Source organism: Anopheles coustani, chromosome 2 (genome assembly GCF_943734705.1).
Source record: "Anopheles coustani chromosome 2, idAnoCousDA_361_x.2, whole genome shotgun sequence".
Taxonomy (NCBI): Eukaryota; Metazoa; Arthropoda; class Insecta; order Diptera; family Culicidae; genus Anopheles; species Anopheles coustani.
Genome location: NC_071289.1, coordinates 48,205,717 through 48,221,781, shown reverse-complemented (window position 1 = coordinate 48,221,781; position 16,065 = coordinate 48,205,717).

The following is a 16,065-nucleotide window of genomic DNA, read 5'->3' as shown; positions in this document are numbered from 1 at the left end:
TTGTTCTGTTGATACTGCCATTATAATGCGTTCGTAAACATACAGTCTGCTGCAAGTAAAATCGGACGCTCGAAAAAAGAGACGATCTGGTGTCTTTCCGCAAGCCTACAGCATTCCCGGAACCGAATATAGACCTTCAACTTATACATTTCTTTTCATCAACTCTTCCTCTATGTAAGAAAATTGAAAACGGAATCAAAATCTATTGTTTCTCTGAAATACGGCCCAAAATGTGCGCAAAGACCCGAAAAGCGGACACGCAAGTAAAATCGGACAGCTAGGTTTCTTTGCCGTTTGGCGCACTTCAAGTGGTCGCATGTCGTTGTACCTGCACATTTATTAGTTGGCCACTATTGTTCTTTGTACTTGATTTATAGGTACCCAAATTATCATACGAAAAACCCATAAAAAATAACGATAAGCTGACGAGAATGCAAACAAAGATTGTTACTATTTCACTGTGGATTATTTGTAATGTTTTAGTTAAAATTTAACTACAAATGATTTTTTATCATAAGTTTCTTACACAATTCACTTTATGCAATGCAAATAATCAAAACAGGTGTTTGAAATTCAGCATTTTCTCAAGTTTTCACTTGTAGCTAAAAAAACTTGTAGCCGTTTTGGCGTGCTTCCAACTTATTTTTTGTAATTTTCTTTACATAAACTCTTTAGTTTACGTCTTTCAATTATCACAAGAAGTTTTAAATTGGTTTGTAGTCGTACAACCACCACCATAAGTTCCTACAAGTGCTTTGTTACCCACAAGTGTATTGTTATTGGATGGCGGTAGTGAGCAGTTTGGGCAGTTGAATAATACCCATAATCTAGTATCCAGCAATGTGTGTTTTGGATTATAAACTTGATAGAATACAAAATATTACTTCAAATGTTAGTTATTAGGTGCTAGGTTTTGACTTAATTTTGAAAATATTGATGTAATACACCTTGTTCATGATGCCGTGTATGACATGCAGCTTCCCAGGAACTTCGACGGAGTTACGATACCATATGATTGATCAATCATGTCCAAACTTCAAGATTTTTTTAACTGATATGAAAGCTAATGGTTAATACCTTTGACTATGTTAATATATATGATAAATTTTCTTCATTTAATCATTGTTTTCTTACTTTAAGATCCTTCTTCCCACGTTTCCAAGTGGGTTACTGGGTTATGCTTCATTGATCTCGATAAACTCAGGGCTTCAGTAATGAAATTAACAAACTTTCATTTCACAAGATTATCCAATCCTATTCTGGTTTCCTCGTAAGTAGTTTCCCTCCATGTTTGGACCATCTTACTGATCATAATCTGGGCATAAGCCCATCTGATACTAACAAGTTTAAGTTTGTTGCTTCTATGTAAAATTTGAGTATTTTTGTTTCTTCATTTTGCTGTCCACCTTGTAACTACAAAGAACAATAGTGGCCAACTCATAAATGTGGTACTAGAACGACCTTAAGTCACTTGCAGTGCGCCAAACGGCAAAGAAACCTAGCTGTCCGATTTTACTTGCGTGTCCGCTTTTCGGGTCTTCGCGCACATTTTGTGCCGAATCTCAGTAAAACAATCGATTTTGATTTCGTTTTCATTTTTCTTACGTAGTGAAAGAGTTAATGAAAAGAATTGTATACGTTGAAGGTCAATATTCGGTTCCGGGAATGCTGTAGGCTTGCGGAAAGACAGCAGACCGTCTCATTTTTCGAGCGTCCGATTTTACTTGCAGCAGACTGTATGATTGTTCATCAGTCAACAGTGGTACGTTGCGAGAGAAAATATCCGACATTTCTGCAATATTATACTGCAGTTCGCGACTGATTTCAGTGACCATCAAATTAGTGGCAAATTTCCAATGACCACGCAAAGATCCTCCCCAACCAGGAATTTTCGTAAGATAAATGAACTGAGCGTATATGAAAGTCAAACGATCCGACCGCGCCACGCTTCGTCTGTTCAGATGTATTAGCCGTGTCCATCGGTCTAGTATCGACGAATGATCCACCAGCATCCGAAGCGCGAATCGTTTGTTTGTGTGCCAATATTCATCGCACCGATTGCAAGCTCCGTTTCTCCTTGTGGGGAATTCACTTTGCACGAAAGCAATCCAAGCACGATCATCGCAATCTATTTTTAGATACTTCATCTGGAGAGAGATGTTCATCCAGCATCGTTCCAGAGGACTCTCCTAATTTATATTTCTGTTTTAACGCCCATCTCTTATCGATAGCCGATGGCCCTATCTGATGGCAGGATAGGATAATTGATCCATCAAGCTGGGATCAATGCGGGTTCGATACTACCCGAGAGCCATCCCTACTAGCAAAAATGAGTGACTTTCCTCCCAACCAGGAATTTTCGTAAGATAAATGAACTGAGCGTATATGAAACTCAAACGATCACGACGCGCCACGCTTCGTCTGTTCAGATGTATTGGCCGTGTCCATCGGTCTAGTATCGACGAATGATCCACCAGCATCCGAAACGCGAACTGTTTGTTTGTGTGCCAATATTCATCGCACCGATTGCAAGCTCCGGGGAATTCACTTTGCACGAAAGCAATCCAAGCAAGATCATCGCAATCTATTGTAGATAGTTCATCTGGAGAGAGACGTTCATTCAGCATCGTTCCAGAGGACTCTCCTAATTTATATTTCTGTTTTAGCGCCCATCTCTTATCAATAGCCGATGGCCCTATCTGATGGCAGGATAGGATAATTGATCCATCAAGCTGGGGATCAATGCGGGTTCGATACTACCCGAGAACCATCTTTTTATTTTTTCGATAGTCGAGCTATCTAACGAGAATTGTCGTCCTCTCGTTGGTTGTCTCGCGATATAATTCGTTGGCGAGGTATAACACGATGTTTCCAACGAGAATCGTAAAAATTCCTGGTTGGGCTATTGGATTCTCACTCTCTCCAATAAGAATGAAGCAAATCTTCGAACGCGGCAGACCGTTCGAAGATTTTTCCCCGAATGGTCGCCGAGCGCAGCTTCGGCGCCGATCGCCCGGCGTTCGGCAACCGGAGCAAAAAAAAAGTGATTCGCAGGCGGCTTTCGGCTTTTGCTCTGCTCTGCCCGTTACTTCGCAGGGCTTCTTTTTTCTACCCGGTTCACGCTTCTGCTTGTTCTTCTCGCTCCCCCCACCATCTCTGGTCGATTCGGGCTATTTAGTTGCCTGGTGGATATTTTTTATGAGTGTGAATTTTTGTTAGGGCTGCAAATGTGAGAATGATTCAATAATTTTTATTGATACTTACACAAAACTGTCTCGATCCCGAGGCGTCCCCGTTAGAGCTTCTTGCACACTACCATGAGGCCATCGCGTGGTTAGAAAAAGTGCCACTTACAAGCTGTCCAGTATCGTTCGATGACAATTTGGAACAGGCAAATTTCTTGAAGCAGCGAAGTGTACGCGTGTGTTTCTGCTTTTTATTTTGTTGTGCATCCAATTGTCTAGTGCACGCTTTCGCACTCTTTTGTTTGTGTCGCTGCTGCAAACGATACGGCAAGCGATTTAAAGAACTCTTTGTTTTCATATTACGGATAGTGTGCAAGGAAATAATAAATAGCTTGGAGGTTGTTCAGAATTAAACGGACCACCGACGTCATTGGCGCCGGATGAGCCGGATTAAATTAACAGTCCATTTCATTTTATTTAGCATTAACAAAACCTACTCTAGTTTCAATGATAATGATGATGATGAGTCCCACCGCTTACCCCTACATAGGTTTGAGAGGGACGAAAGTATCTTGCGATATTGAATATAAATTATCAAACGAGAGGGGGCATTGGGGCATTACTCTCCAGAACAATCGCATCCATCTCTGCTCCATTCATACAACGGTCGCCATCAATTGCACAAAGAGGTACATCTTAGATTTCCCAACTAGCAAAAGGGGACCACTTTCCGGAGTAGGGCAGGTATTTTCGCACAGTTTTGGTTAACACCGCCAGCTATCAATGGTTGATAGTGTGGTGAAACCCACCAGTACTACTTAAGGGACCTGATCTTGTTCCTTGCGTACAACGGTCCCGAGCAATCACCTCGAAAGGCAAATCGCCGAGTCCCCCAAGGTTAACGAGGCACCACCTTCCGGAGTGTAAAAGGGTATTTCTGCTCTGTTTGTAGTTCACACCGCCAATTACCATTGGTTGATAATGTGGTGCCACTATCAAGAACAGAAAGGGACCCAACTACAGCGAGGTGTGTAGATACTACTAGTTCTTTTCGTACAGCCATGTCCACCAATTGTCCTCATTCACGCGCGCGTGTCTCAAAACTATGTAGACTCATTCATTCTATTAAGTTAAATTAAATAATAAAAATAAAAAGTCCCTGTTCATTTTTTTACTCATCATCACCATAGTCAAAGACCGTGTTGACAAATGCAATACTACGGGGCTCAAAAACTACAACATTTACTAAATACATTACAAGCACAGCGTCAGACCACCTGCTTCACGTATACGGCGCATAGGCGTTTGAACTCCCTTAGATTTCGCGCTTGTTTAATCTCTCTCGGCATCCTGTTGTACCATTGTACTCCTTTAAAAAACAACGAATTTCGGGCGTTTCCAGACAGATAGCTGGGAAGTCTCGGCTCACCGGCACTACGAGTGTTATACCGATGCACGTCAGACCCAACCACTATCCTTTCCCCCAAATACGTTGGTACCAGGCCTTTCAAAATTTTGTACACAAAGACTGCAGTTTGGAACACTATCCGCTGCTTGACCGACATCCACTGTAAGACGTCGAGCATAACAACCGAAGGAGTATACCAGCCGCAACACAAAATCATTCGCATGACTCTGTTTTGCAACCTCTGCAGTCTCTGTAACTGTGTTTGATTGCCGAGAAATAAAATTGATGCACAGAAATCAAAGTGCGGTGCTATTAACGATTTGTAGAGCTGAACTTTTCCGAAAAAATTCAGATTGTTGCCCAATCTACTAATCACACCACACTTTTTTGCCACTTTTGAGGTGACATTGTCAATATGAGGCCCAAAAGACAGTTTTTCGTCTAATATAACTCCCAGATATTTTATCTGGGAGACTCTGTCGATTGGTTCCTGATTGATGACAATAGCTGATTGGTCAGTAATTTGTCTCGAAGACAATACCATGAATTTGGTCTTCTTGATGTTTAAGGCCAATTTCTTGTATTTTAACCAACCATCTAAGGCATCTAAATCGACATTCAAAAGCTCCTTGGTCTGTTTCGACGGGATCTTAATATCACTTTATTACATACTGACAGGAATATAAAATTGACAATTCCTCTTTATTATACCACCTCTGCAATTTAAACGGAATTATATTCACAGAATTATATTCAAAGCGCTACTATTTGTACACAAGTCCGCACTATTTGTTCTTTTTCAAATGAAAGCTGACAATGTCGTTTATGAACGATGGCGAAGAAGGCCAAAAAATGTATGTGGGTTTACAAATTGTGGAAAAAGGCCGAAGCAAAGATACCGAAGCTGCATCCTTCGATCTTTTTTATAACTTAAAAATCTTTACTGTCGTGGTTCGAGCAGCCTCATTGAATCAAAGCGTTAGCAAATAAAGTTAACTATTCTATGTTAAATTTTATTTTGGGAAAGTTCGTTTAATCCGTGCAAACTTTCCGTTTCCTTGAGCGTTAAGTAAACGTTCCCATGGTCTTGACCTAATTTCATTCTTCAGACAATTTTCATTATCAATTGATTTCCTGAAAAAAAAACAAAGAAGCAACACGCAACGAATTGATAAAAAAAAGTGTGTTGGTTACCGTGAAAAGGTATCGAGAACAACAAAAGTCGCACGAACGAATCATTCTAAGGCGGGGTCGGAAGTGCGGATCAATGGGGCGAAGGTGAATCGTCAACGAACAGCCGACGACAATCTCTTCGATAGGCGCGGGATAAGGACGAAACGGTAGAGGGGCAAAACGCATCCCTACCAGCCATAGCTTCGGGTGGAGATAGGGAATTCAATGGGCAAGAGCGAGATGGTGATATTCTTGTCTCTTTTGCACCAACGCAGAAACTCCCCCGTCCCGCCACTGCCAGAAATCTCTCCTTACCGCGCCCATTTGTTGCCGCGACAGCCGATCCGAACTGAAAAATCGAGGTTTGTGCATCAAAGTGCGCATGCGCAATGCAATACGATACGAAGTTTGAATGCCCTGCGCGATCGGGTCTTCGAAGACCCAGCGCGAGCGATCGAAAACCCAGCGCGAGCAATCGTTGACCAGTCGAATCCCCAGCGCGGTCGAATACGGACGTACGGGTAGCCGTACGAGTATACCCAGCGCGAGCGGTCATTCATTCATACGTACGCAGCGCAAGCGATCGCTAAATGAAGAGCAAAAGCCTCTCGCGGTGGCCATATGAATTCGCTCCGCGAGAGGTTTAAATGGCTAGAGCGGGTTGAGCGTATACCGATGCATTCCCATACAGTTCATACAAACGACCACACACTAGATATATATTGGGCCTTTAGCGCACCGTTCTCAACAAAGAGCGACGGTCTTGCGGTGGGTGCGCAGAGACCGGAGTGGAAACAACGCGGTTCAATTCCGCGTAACAGCTCGAGACATGAAAATGTGTAGAAGGAAGAGAAGGAAAAAAGAGGGAGGGCCCCGAAAGGGGCCTCCATTTTTCGTTTTTGTCGTGGCAACTTCGGTTTTGCCTCGGCAATTTCCAACCAAATCTTTCAGACTATTCGTGTCCCGATTGAGCGAGAATTTGGCTGGCCCCCGAAACACTGCACGAAGTAAAGCCAGCCAAATTGTGGCCAAATCGGGACACGAATATTCAGAAAGATTTGGTTGGAAATTTCCGAAGCAAAACCGAAGTTGCCGCGGCAAAAACGAAAAATGGAGGCCCCTTTCGGGGCCCTCGCTCTTTTTCTCTTCTCTTCCTTCTACAATTTCTCATGTCTCGAGCTGTTACGCGGAATTGAACCGCGTTGTTTCCACTCCGGCCTCTGCGCACCTACCGCAAGACCGTCGCTCTTTGTTGAGAACGGTGTGCTAAAGGCCCAATATATATCTACTGCGTAGTCGTTTGTATGGACTGTATGGGAATGCATCGTTCGCGCTCAACCCGCTCTAGCCATTTAAACCTCTCGCGGAGCGAATTCATATGGCCACCGCGTTTCGGTTTTTGCTCTTCATTTAGCGATCGCTTGCGCTGCGTACGTATGCATGAATGACCGCTCGCGCTGGGTATACTCGTACGGGTACCCGTACGTACGTATTCGACCGCGCTGGGTATACCCGTACGGGTACCCGTACGTCCGTATTCGACCGCGCTGGGTATTCGACTGGTCTACGATTGCTCGCGCTGGGTTTTCGATCGCTCGCGCTGGGTCTTCGAAGTCCCGATCGCGCAGGGCATTTAAACTTCGTACCGTATTGCATTGCGCATGCGCACTTTGATGCACAAACCTCGATTTTTCAGTTCGGATCGGCTGCCGCGGCAACAGATGGGCGCGGTAAGGAGAGATTTCTGGCGGTGGCGGGACGGGAGAATTTCTGCGTTGGTGTAAAAGAGACAAGGCTATCACCATCTCGCTCTTGCCCATTGAATTCCCTATCTCGACCCGAAGCTTGTGGCGCTTGGGTTACTTCGTGCAGTGTTTCGGGGGATAACAGTTCGGTTTGACGAACGATTCATTCTAGGGTGGGGTAGGTACCCCTGGAACGCAACTCTTCGGGGCTGCCGCTGCATGTTAACCCGCATACTCGTATGCATATGCCGGGATTATGCAGCGAAAGCCGAAGAATATGCAGCGATCCACGAAGATAAAAAACCGAAGTTGCCGCGGCAAAAACGAAAAATGGAGGCCCCTTTCGGGGCCCTCCCTCTTTTTTTCTTCTCTTCCTTCTACACATTTTCATGTCTCGAGCTGTTACGCGGAATTGAACCGCGTTGTTTCCACTCCGGTCTCTGCGCACCTACCGCAAGACCGTCGCTCTTTGTTGAGAACGGTGTGCTAAAGGCCCAATATATATCTACTGCGTAGCCGTTTGTATGGACTGTATGGGAATGCATCGGTATACGCTCAACCCGCTCTAGCCATTTAAACCTCTCGCGGAGCGAATTCATATGGCCACCGCGTTTCGGTTTTTGCTCTTCATTTAGCGATCGCTTGCATGAATGACCGCTCGCGCTGGGTATTCCCGTACGGGTACCCGTACGTACGTATTCGACCGCGCTGGGTTTACCCGTACGGGTACCCGTACGTCCGTATTCGACCGCGCTGGGTATTCGACTGGTCAACGATTGCTCGCGCTGGGTTTTCGATCGCTCGCGCTGGGTCTTCGAAGACCCGATCACGCAGGGCATTTAAACTTCGTACATGCAACTTGCGCATGCGCACTTTGATGAATTCACACATGAGGATTCGGCTAGCCAATCACAAAAATCGATTTTGCAGTTCGGATCGGCTGCCGCGGCAACAGATGGGCGCGGTAAGGAGAGATTTCTGGCGGTGGTGGGACGGGGAAATTTCTGCGTTGGTGTAAAAGAGACAAGGATATCACCATCTCGCTCTTGCCCATTGATTTCCAGCCTCAACCCGAAGCTTGTGGCGCTTGGGTAGTGCGGATCAATGGGGCGAAGGTGAATCGACGACGAACAGCCGACGCCAATCTCATCGATAGGCGCGGGATAGGAAGGAAACGTAGGGGGGCAAGAACTTTTCATAGTTCGGGTCAATTGATGGACGAGGGAGACGAGTCGCGGTAGCGACGGTAGGGAGCGCTGTAGGCTCGACCGTGAGCTGGAGTGAGACGGAAACACATTTGCCACTCAAAAATGCTACTAGGGATCTTTTTGTTTTTTCGATAGCCGAAGCTATCTGACGAGAATTGTCGTTCTCTCGTTGGTTGTCTCGCGATATAATTCGTTGGCGAGGTATATCACGATGTTTCCAACGAGAATCGTATAAATTCCTGGTTGGGTCGATGGCAATCATTGCTTCGTTATACATAGCATCGCTGAATGGTAGTGTTGGATCGTTGCAGCGTGTTCGAGTTCGATGTAATATGTCTTCGGTCATGGAATCCTTGTGTTTTTCCCACAACGTGCTTGCTCGTACCGGAAAAGATGTAGTCAAGACTATAGCGAACAGTAATCGAATTTGGGAGGCTGTACAGTCTAGTGCTGCTTCGGTGAGCATATCGTTCCAATGATTTTCGTCTTCGAGCAAACCAAGTGCAAGGCAAGAATCTTTATATGTTGGATACTGCCGGCCATTTACTTTACATAAATCTTGGAATGATAATGGGCCGGCTTTATTCATTAGCAAAAGGCGTAAGTAGAAGCATTCTAGCTGCTTTGGATTGATTGTATAAACCCGACCTAACGTGTTAGATTTGAATAGCCCGGAACATGCATCAATTGGTGTACCTCGTTTGCTAGGGATCAATTTTTTTGTTTGATCCCATGTAAAATAGCGCGGCACTTCGGAATAGTGCAGTGTTCGAGCAAAGGCACCGAAAGCATCCGTACGGTTACACAATTCGAAAAATTCGGTTAGAGTAGTCTTTGTTGGGTTTTCAGCTCGCTCAACTGCATTAGCTTCCGAAAAAAATACTCGTTGACCGTTTTCAAGATGGACGGCTAAATGAATAACTGCAGGATCCCGTTCATGAATTGGGAAACAAAAGATCCGCCAGGCAGCTTCATTGGAGCTGATGTATCGGCCAATTTGGTAGTGCATTATTTCGTCATTAGCCGTCAATCCAGCAGAAGTTGTATCCGTATTTTAAATCTGGAATACAGCCATATCACTCCCTTTGTTTACTTATAGATGTATTTAATGCTCTTAACCGAACTACAAAATTCAACATTTATGTGAGCATTGAATGTTTTAGTCAACAAAGGTGAATATGGTATTACCCAACGATTATCCACTTCCATGTATGTCTCTGAATTGATTTTGAGTTCGAACGAACTTCCACCATTATCAGTGCTTCTTCGGCGGTAAATGGGGTATCCATCGACATTCGCGATTGTTTCATTCGTGAACATTTTAGGAAACCGTTTTGAACAGTAACCATCAGTCATGCATGGCGATAATCGGTTAAGAGCGCCGCATGGACCATATATCATGTTATTTGTTATTTGTTTTTTTATTAATGCACATTGTCCACCTTAAAGGCTTAACAATCCTTCGCGACTTATTAACTAACCTTAACTAATACAAAAACAAAAAAATGAAAGGAACTGGTGGAGAAAAGGGACAAAGACGAGCGTGGAGATGGGGTAGAGGGAAAATCTAGGGCGAAGAGGAGTGCAGATGGGATCGGAGAGATGATAGGGAGGAGAATTCGAACCATTCAAAATGCTCATTGAAGCGATTAACAGCGGCCACAAGCGGGTCGTCCTGGCCAAGACGTGTGCGACGACTAGGGACGGCAAGAAGGGGGCGGGGGCGGAGGATGCGGGAAGGGGCATAGATAGGTATTTGGGAAAGAAGGGAGGCGCACCCAGCAATAAGCCAGCAACGAACAGGGATTGAGCATTGTTGCGTCTAGATTCCATGGTCTCGATACCCAGAAGTTGGCAACGAGCCTGGTAATCTAGCCTCGTGGCCGAGAGATTAAGGTGGCGGTATAGGGCGAATCGCATGAAGCTACGCTGGACACCCTCGAGCCTAGCGATCCAGCCAGAACCTGAAGGGCACCAGACCACGCTACCATACTCTAAGATAGAGCGAACTAAGCTATAGTAGAGAGTTTTAAGGCAAAGCGGGTCTGAGAAATCAGCTGCATATTTACGCAGGAGACCAAGCATTTTATACGACTTAGCAATAATAGCCTTTCAGTGATTCTTGAAGGTAAGACCTGAATCCAGGATCACTCCAAGGTCGCGGATAGTATCGACGCGACCGAGGGAAGTGCCTTCAAGACAGTAGGAAAAAAGGATAGGATTGCGGGAACGAGTAAAGGAAATAATGGAACACTTGGGAAGGCATAGGGTGAGGAAATTTGCGGAGCACCAATCCAAGAGGAGGTTCAGGAGGGATTGTCATAGCAGGCAATCAGAGGGAATGTGAATGGGAAGGAAGATTTTAAGGTCATCAGCGAACAGGAGATGAGACGAGGGTGGGAGTACATAGCTGATGTCATTCACATAAATGAGGAAGAGGAGAGGACTAAGGACACTCCCCTGCGGAACACCGGAAGGGCAGGAGAAAGGGTCGGAAAAGCAATCTCTAACTTTCACCCGACAGGAGCGGGGAGAGAGAAAGGAGGCGAACCACGAGGTGATCAGCTCAGAGAAGCCCAGTTTAAGGAGCTTGGCCAAAAGCAGACTATGACAGACTCGGTCAAAAGCTGCCTTGAAGTCGGTGAAGACCGCGTCCACTTGGAAGCCCTTATCGAGGTTGACACTGACAGTCGATACAAAATCAACAAGGTTAGTCGTGGTGGATCTGCCAAGAATGAACCCGTGTTGTTGATTACTTAACTCAGAGCGAATATAGAATAATAACGATGGATTGATCACCGATTCGAACACTTTGCTACATGCGCAAAGCAGGGAGATGCCGCGATAATTACTGACTGAGGATCTGTTCCCTTTTTTGTGGATGGGGCGAATCCATGAAGTTTTCCAGATCTGAGGGAAAACACCACTGGTAAGCGAACGCTCGAAAAGGGAGCTTAGTATAGGCGCCAGATAAGAATTGCAGCGTTTAAGGATACAGGCCGGGATACCATCCGGGCCCGGTGCATAAGACATCTTGAGCCTACGGATTGCACGCTCAACCCGATCGACTCCCACCGGGAACGAAGTGACGTGTATAGCACCGCTGGGGGTGCCCAATAAGCCCGGTGCCAAGTCAGATGAGGCGGTGACCGGTGAGGCAAACACATCCTTGAAGAGGTTCGAGAAAAGGGACGCGATACCGACAGAATCGTCAGCAGATGCGTCGTCACGGAACATGCGTGGCGGGAGTGAGCTGGTGTTACGGCGAGAGTTGACGAAACGCCAAAAGGAACGAGGATTTGAGCGGAAACGGGGTTGGAGATGAATAATATAGCCCTTATATCGAGCTCGATGATAGCCACGATGAGCCGCGGAGGCTTATTTAAACAAGCGCTTTGAATGTGGCGACCGATGTAACTGATAAATACGCAGATAATGGCGCTTGTCCGAGCTTAGAGAGCGTAAAGTGTGATCAGACCAGGGAGGGGAAGGACGGGGTTTAAGGAAAGGTGTGCTCGAGGAGATCGCCTGAGTTAATACGGTATTGAAACCCTGCACCCCCTCGTCGATTGTCGTACAAGAAAAAACAAAAGACCAATCGACGCGGGAGAGGATGCCGTTTAACTTGTGGAAGTTGGTTTTCGCAAAGCTAAGGAGCCTGGGAGTGTTGGTCCTAGATCGACTTGAAAAGCTATGTTGAGAGGCATTTAGGAAAGTAACAGCTAGATCTAACGGCGGATGGTGTGGGTCCACGGGCACAATAGGTTCGACGGCCGGAAAGACGCGGCAGGCGGCGATGACCGCTGAGTTCGCAAGTACAAGGTCCAGCTGGCGATCATTTATGTTGCGAATCCCACTCAGCTGATGAAGATCATGCAGGTGCAGTATATCGGTGAGCATGGAGGCAGCAGGTGAGGCGACGCATGGAGTGAAGTGCAGGACAGGTGAGTTGGCGACCAGCGGAAGGTCTGTGCCGGCAGGTGACCAGGAAATGAGCGACTGGTTAAAATCGCCTACAATCATGAGCGGTACGTCTCTTGATGGTCTTCTCGTAACTGCTCCAATACACTCGGAAAGGTCACTAAGCGTCCTGCGATCATTACTGAGGTAGGGCGGTATGTAGATGGTGCCGATGATGATGTGTTGACCGCCCACGTAAACATCGATCCACCCTAGGAACATTCGGCCATACAAAATGCGAGAAATCCACTCAAACCCGCTCAAAATCACTCGAAATCACTCGATCTTTGTTGTTTTTAGTGTATTGATCACCCAAAATAACTCACGATGAGCTGTTGGTCGGCGAAGCGCTTGGCCAGTTCCTTTTGGTTGTATTGGTGACTCCCATCCATACAAAATGTGACCGCAAAAGGTGCTCGGTCTGTACGTTTCGGAGTTCTTTCCTTGCATTTCCAACGCCACTTCCCTTGCGCTGTACCCCGCTGGTCCATTGATTTACGTGGGCACCTCATCGTCGATCGATGCGATCGAAACACAAAACGTTGCCTTCTCTGTTCTGCGCTTTGATCCATATTTGTCACCCAATTCATATACTTTTGCGGGTTTGGTATCCCTCATGCAAAACAAAGTACCCACACGCCGATGAATGCTTTCATTGATGATACGGTTGACCAGCTGATTATTTATTTTGTTTTGATCCATGTACGCTATACGTACCCTAAAAGTCTATCATTCAACTTCTGACTAGCAAGTGATAAAGTTGTGATTTTTGTTACATAAAATTATCGTGCGAAAGTAAAATGAGTTCGTGGATGAAAAATATGCGGCAAACGCACAAATTGTACCGGCTAATTGCTTCTAATGAGGCTCGATTGAAGCGTAGCTTGGTTGAAGAGCTTGGTGAAAACCAGGCTGATGCAAGTGATGCTACGCCAGCAAAGGTTACATGCATGCCGTCCGAATCTACCGATACCGCGGGCTCAGTAGTTTTTAACGATGCTGGATGTGACGACTGCAGAGAACGGCCATGTAGTTGCGGGTATGATGAGGAGATGGCGGAATTCAGCGATGATGAGGAGTACGATGTTGACGGACTTCCTGAAGTTAACGGAAGTCAAACCGTCCCAGAACGTAATCCTACCTTTGCACAGAAGCTGAAGCGGTGGGCAGTGCTGGGAAACGTGTCACTTAAATTGGTGAACGATCTGTTAGAAATTTTAAGAGAAGAAACTAACAGCAAACTTCCCAAAGATGCTAGAACTCTGCTAAACACACCAGTAAACATAGGGAGGCAGATTTCAACGATTCCAGGAGGAGAATATTGGTATAAGGGAATCGAAAAGGGTCTTCAAGAATATTTTCGGTAAGTTTAAAAATAGTCAGTGACCAGTGATGGAATATTTATGTTAATAAAACATCGTTTTTTAGAGAAACTGATCCTAAAATCGCGACTATGCAAATTACACTTTCGATGGACGGGCTTCCTCTCCACATCAGTGGCCTTACAGCACTATGGCCAATTTTGATGAAGGTCCAGGAAATGCCACTTGTTCCGGTCATTCCAGTGGGAATTTTTTGCGGCCCTTCGAAGCCACTCGATGTCGAGCAGTATCTGCGGCCTCTGGTGAATGAATTGAACCACCTTATAAAGAATGGTTTGTTCATTCACGGCAAAAAAGTACGATTCACACTTCGATGTGTTATTGCAGATGCACCAGCACGAGCGTTTGTATCGCGGATAGTATCGACGCGACCGAGGGAAGTGCCTTCAAGACAGTAGGAAAAAAGGATAGGATTGCGGGAACGAGTAAAGGAAATAATGGAACACTTGGGAAGGCATAGGGTGAGGAAATTTGCGGAGCACCAATCCAAGAGGAGGTTCAGGAGGGATTGTCATAGCAGGCAATCAGAGGGAATGTGAATGGGAAGGAAGATTTTAAGGTCATCAGCGAACAGGAGATGAGACGAGGGTGGGAGTACATAGCTGATGTCATTCACATAAATGAGGAAGAGGAGAGGACTAAGGACACTCCCCTGCGGAACACCGGAAGGGCAGGAGAAAGGGTCGGAAAAGCAATCTCTAACTTTCACCCGACAGGAGCGGGGAGAGAGAAAGGAGGCGAACCACGAGGTGATCAGCTCAGAGAAGCCCAGTTTAAGGAGCTTGGCCAAAAGCAGACTATGACAGACTCGGTCAAAAGCTGCCTTGAAGTCGGTGAAGACCGCGTCCACTTGGAAGCCCTTATCGAGGTTGACACTGACAGTCGATACAAAATCAACAAGGTTAGTCGTGGTGGATCTGCCAAGAATGAACCCGTGTTGTTGATTACTTAACTCAGAGCGAATATAGAATAATAACGATGGATTGATCACCGATTCGAACACTTTGCTACATGCGCAAAGCAGGGAGATGCCGCGATAATTACTGACTGAGGATCTGTTCCCTTTTTTGTGGATGGGGCGAATCCATGAAGTTTTCCAGATCTGAGGGAAAACACCACTGGTAAGCGAACGCTCGAAAAGGGAGCTTAGTATAGGCGCCAGATAAGAATTGCAGCGTTTAAGGATACAGGCCGGGATACCATCCGGGCCCGGTGCATAAGACATCTTGAGCCTACGGATTGCACGCTCAACCCGATCGACTCCCACCGGGAACGAAGTGACGTGTATAGCACCGCTGGGGGTGCCCAATAAGCCCGGTGCCAAGTCAGATGAGGCGGTGACCGGTGAGGCAAACACATCCTTGAAGAGGTTCGAGAAAAGGGACGCGATACCGACAGAATCGTCAGCAGATGCGTCGTCACGGAACATGCGTGGCGGGAGTGAGCTGGTGTTACGGCGAGAGTTGACGAAACGCCAAAAGGAACGAGGATTTGAGCGGAAACGGGGTTGGAGATGAATAATATAGCCCTTATATCGAGCTCGATGATAGCCACGATGAGCCGCGGAGGCTTATTTAAACAAGCGCTTTGAATGTGGCGACCGATGTAACTGATAAATACGCAGATAATGGCGCTTGTCCGAGCTTAGAGAGCGTAAAGTGTGATCAGACCAGGGAGGGGAAGGACGGGGTTTAAGGAAAGGTGTGCTCGAGGAGATCGCCTGAGTTAATACGGTATTGAAACCCTGCACCCCCTCGTCGATTGTCGTACAAGAAAAAACAAAAGACCAATCGACGCGGGAGAGGATGCCGTTTAACTTGTGGAAGTTGGTTTTCGCAAAGCTAAGGAGCCTGGGAGTGTTGGTCCTAGATCGACTTGAAAAGCTATGTTGAGAGGCATTTAGGAAAGTAACAGCTAGATCTAACGGCGGATGGTGTGGGTCCACGGGCACAATAGGTTCGACGGCCGGAAAGACGCGGCAGGCGGCGATGACCGCTGAGTTCG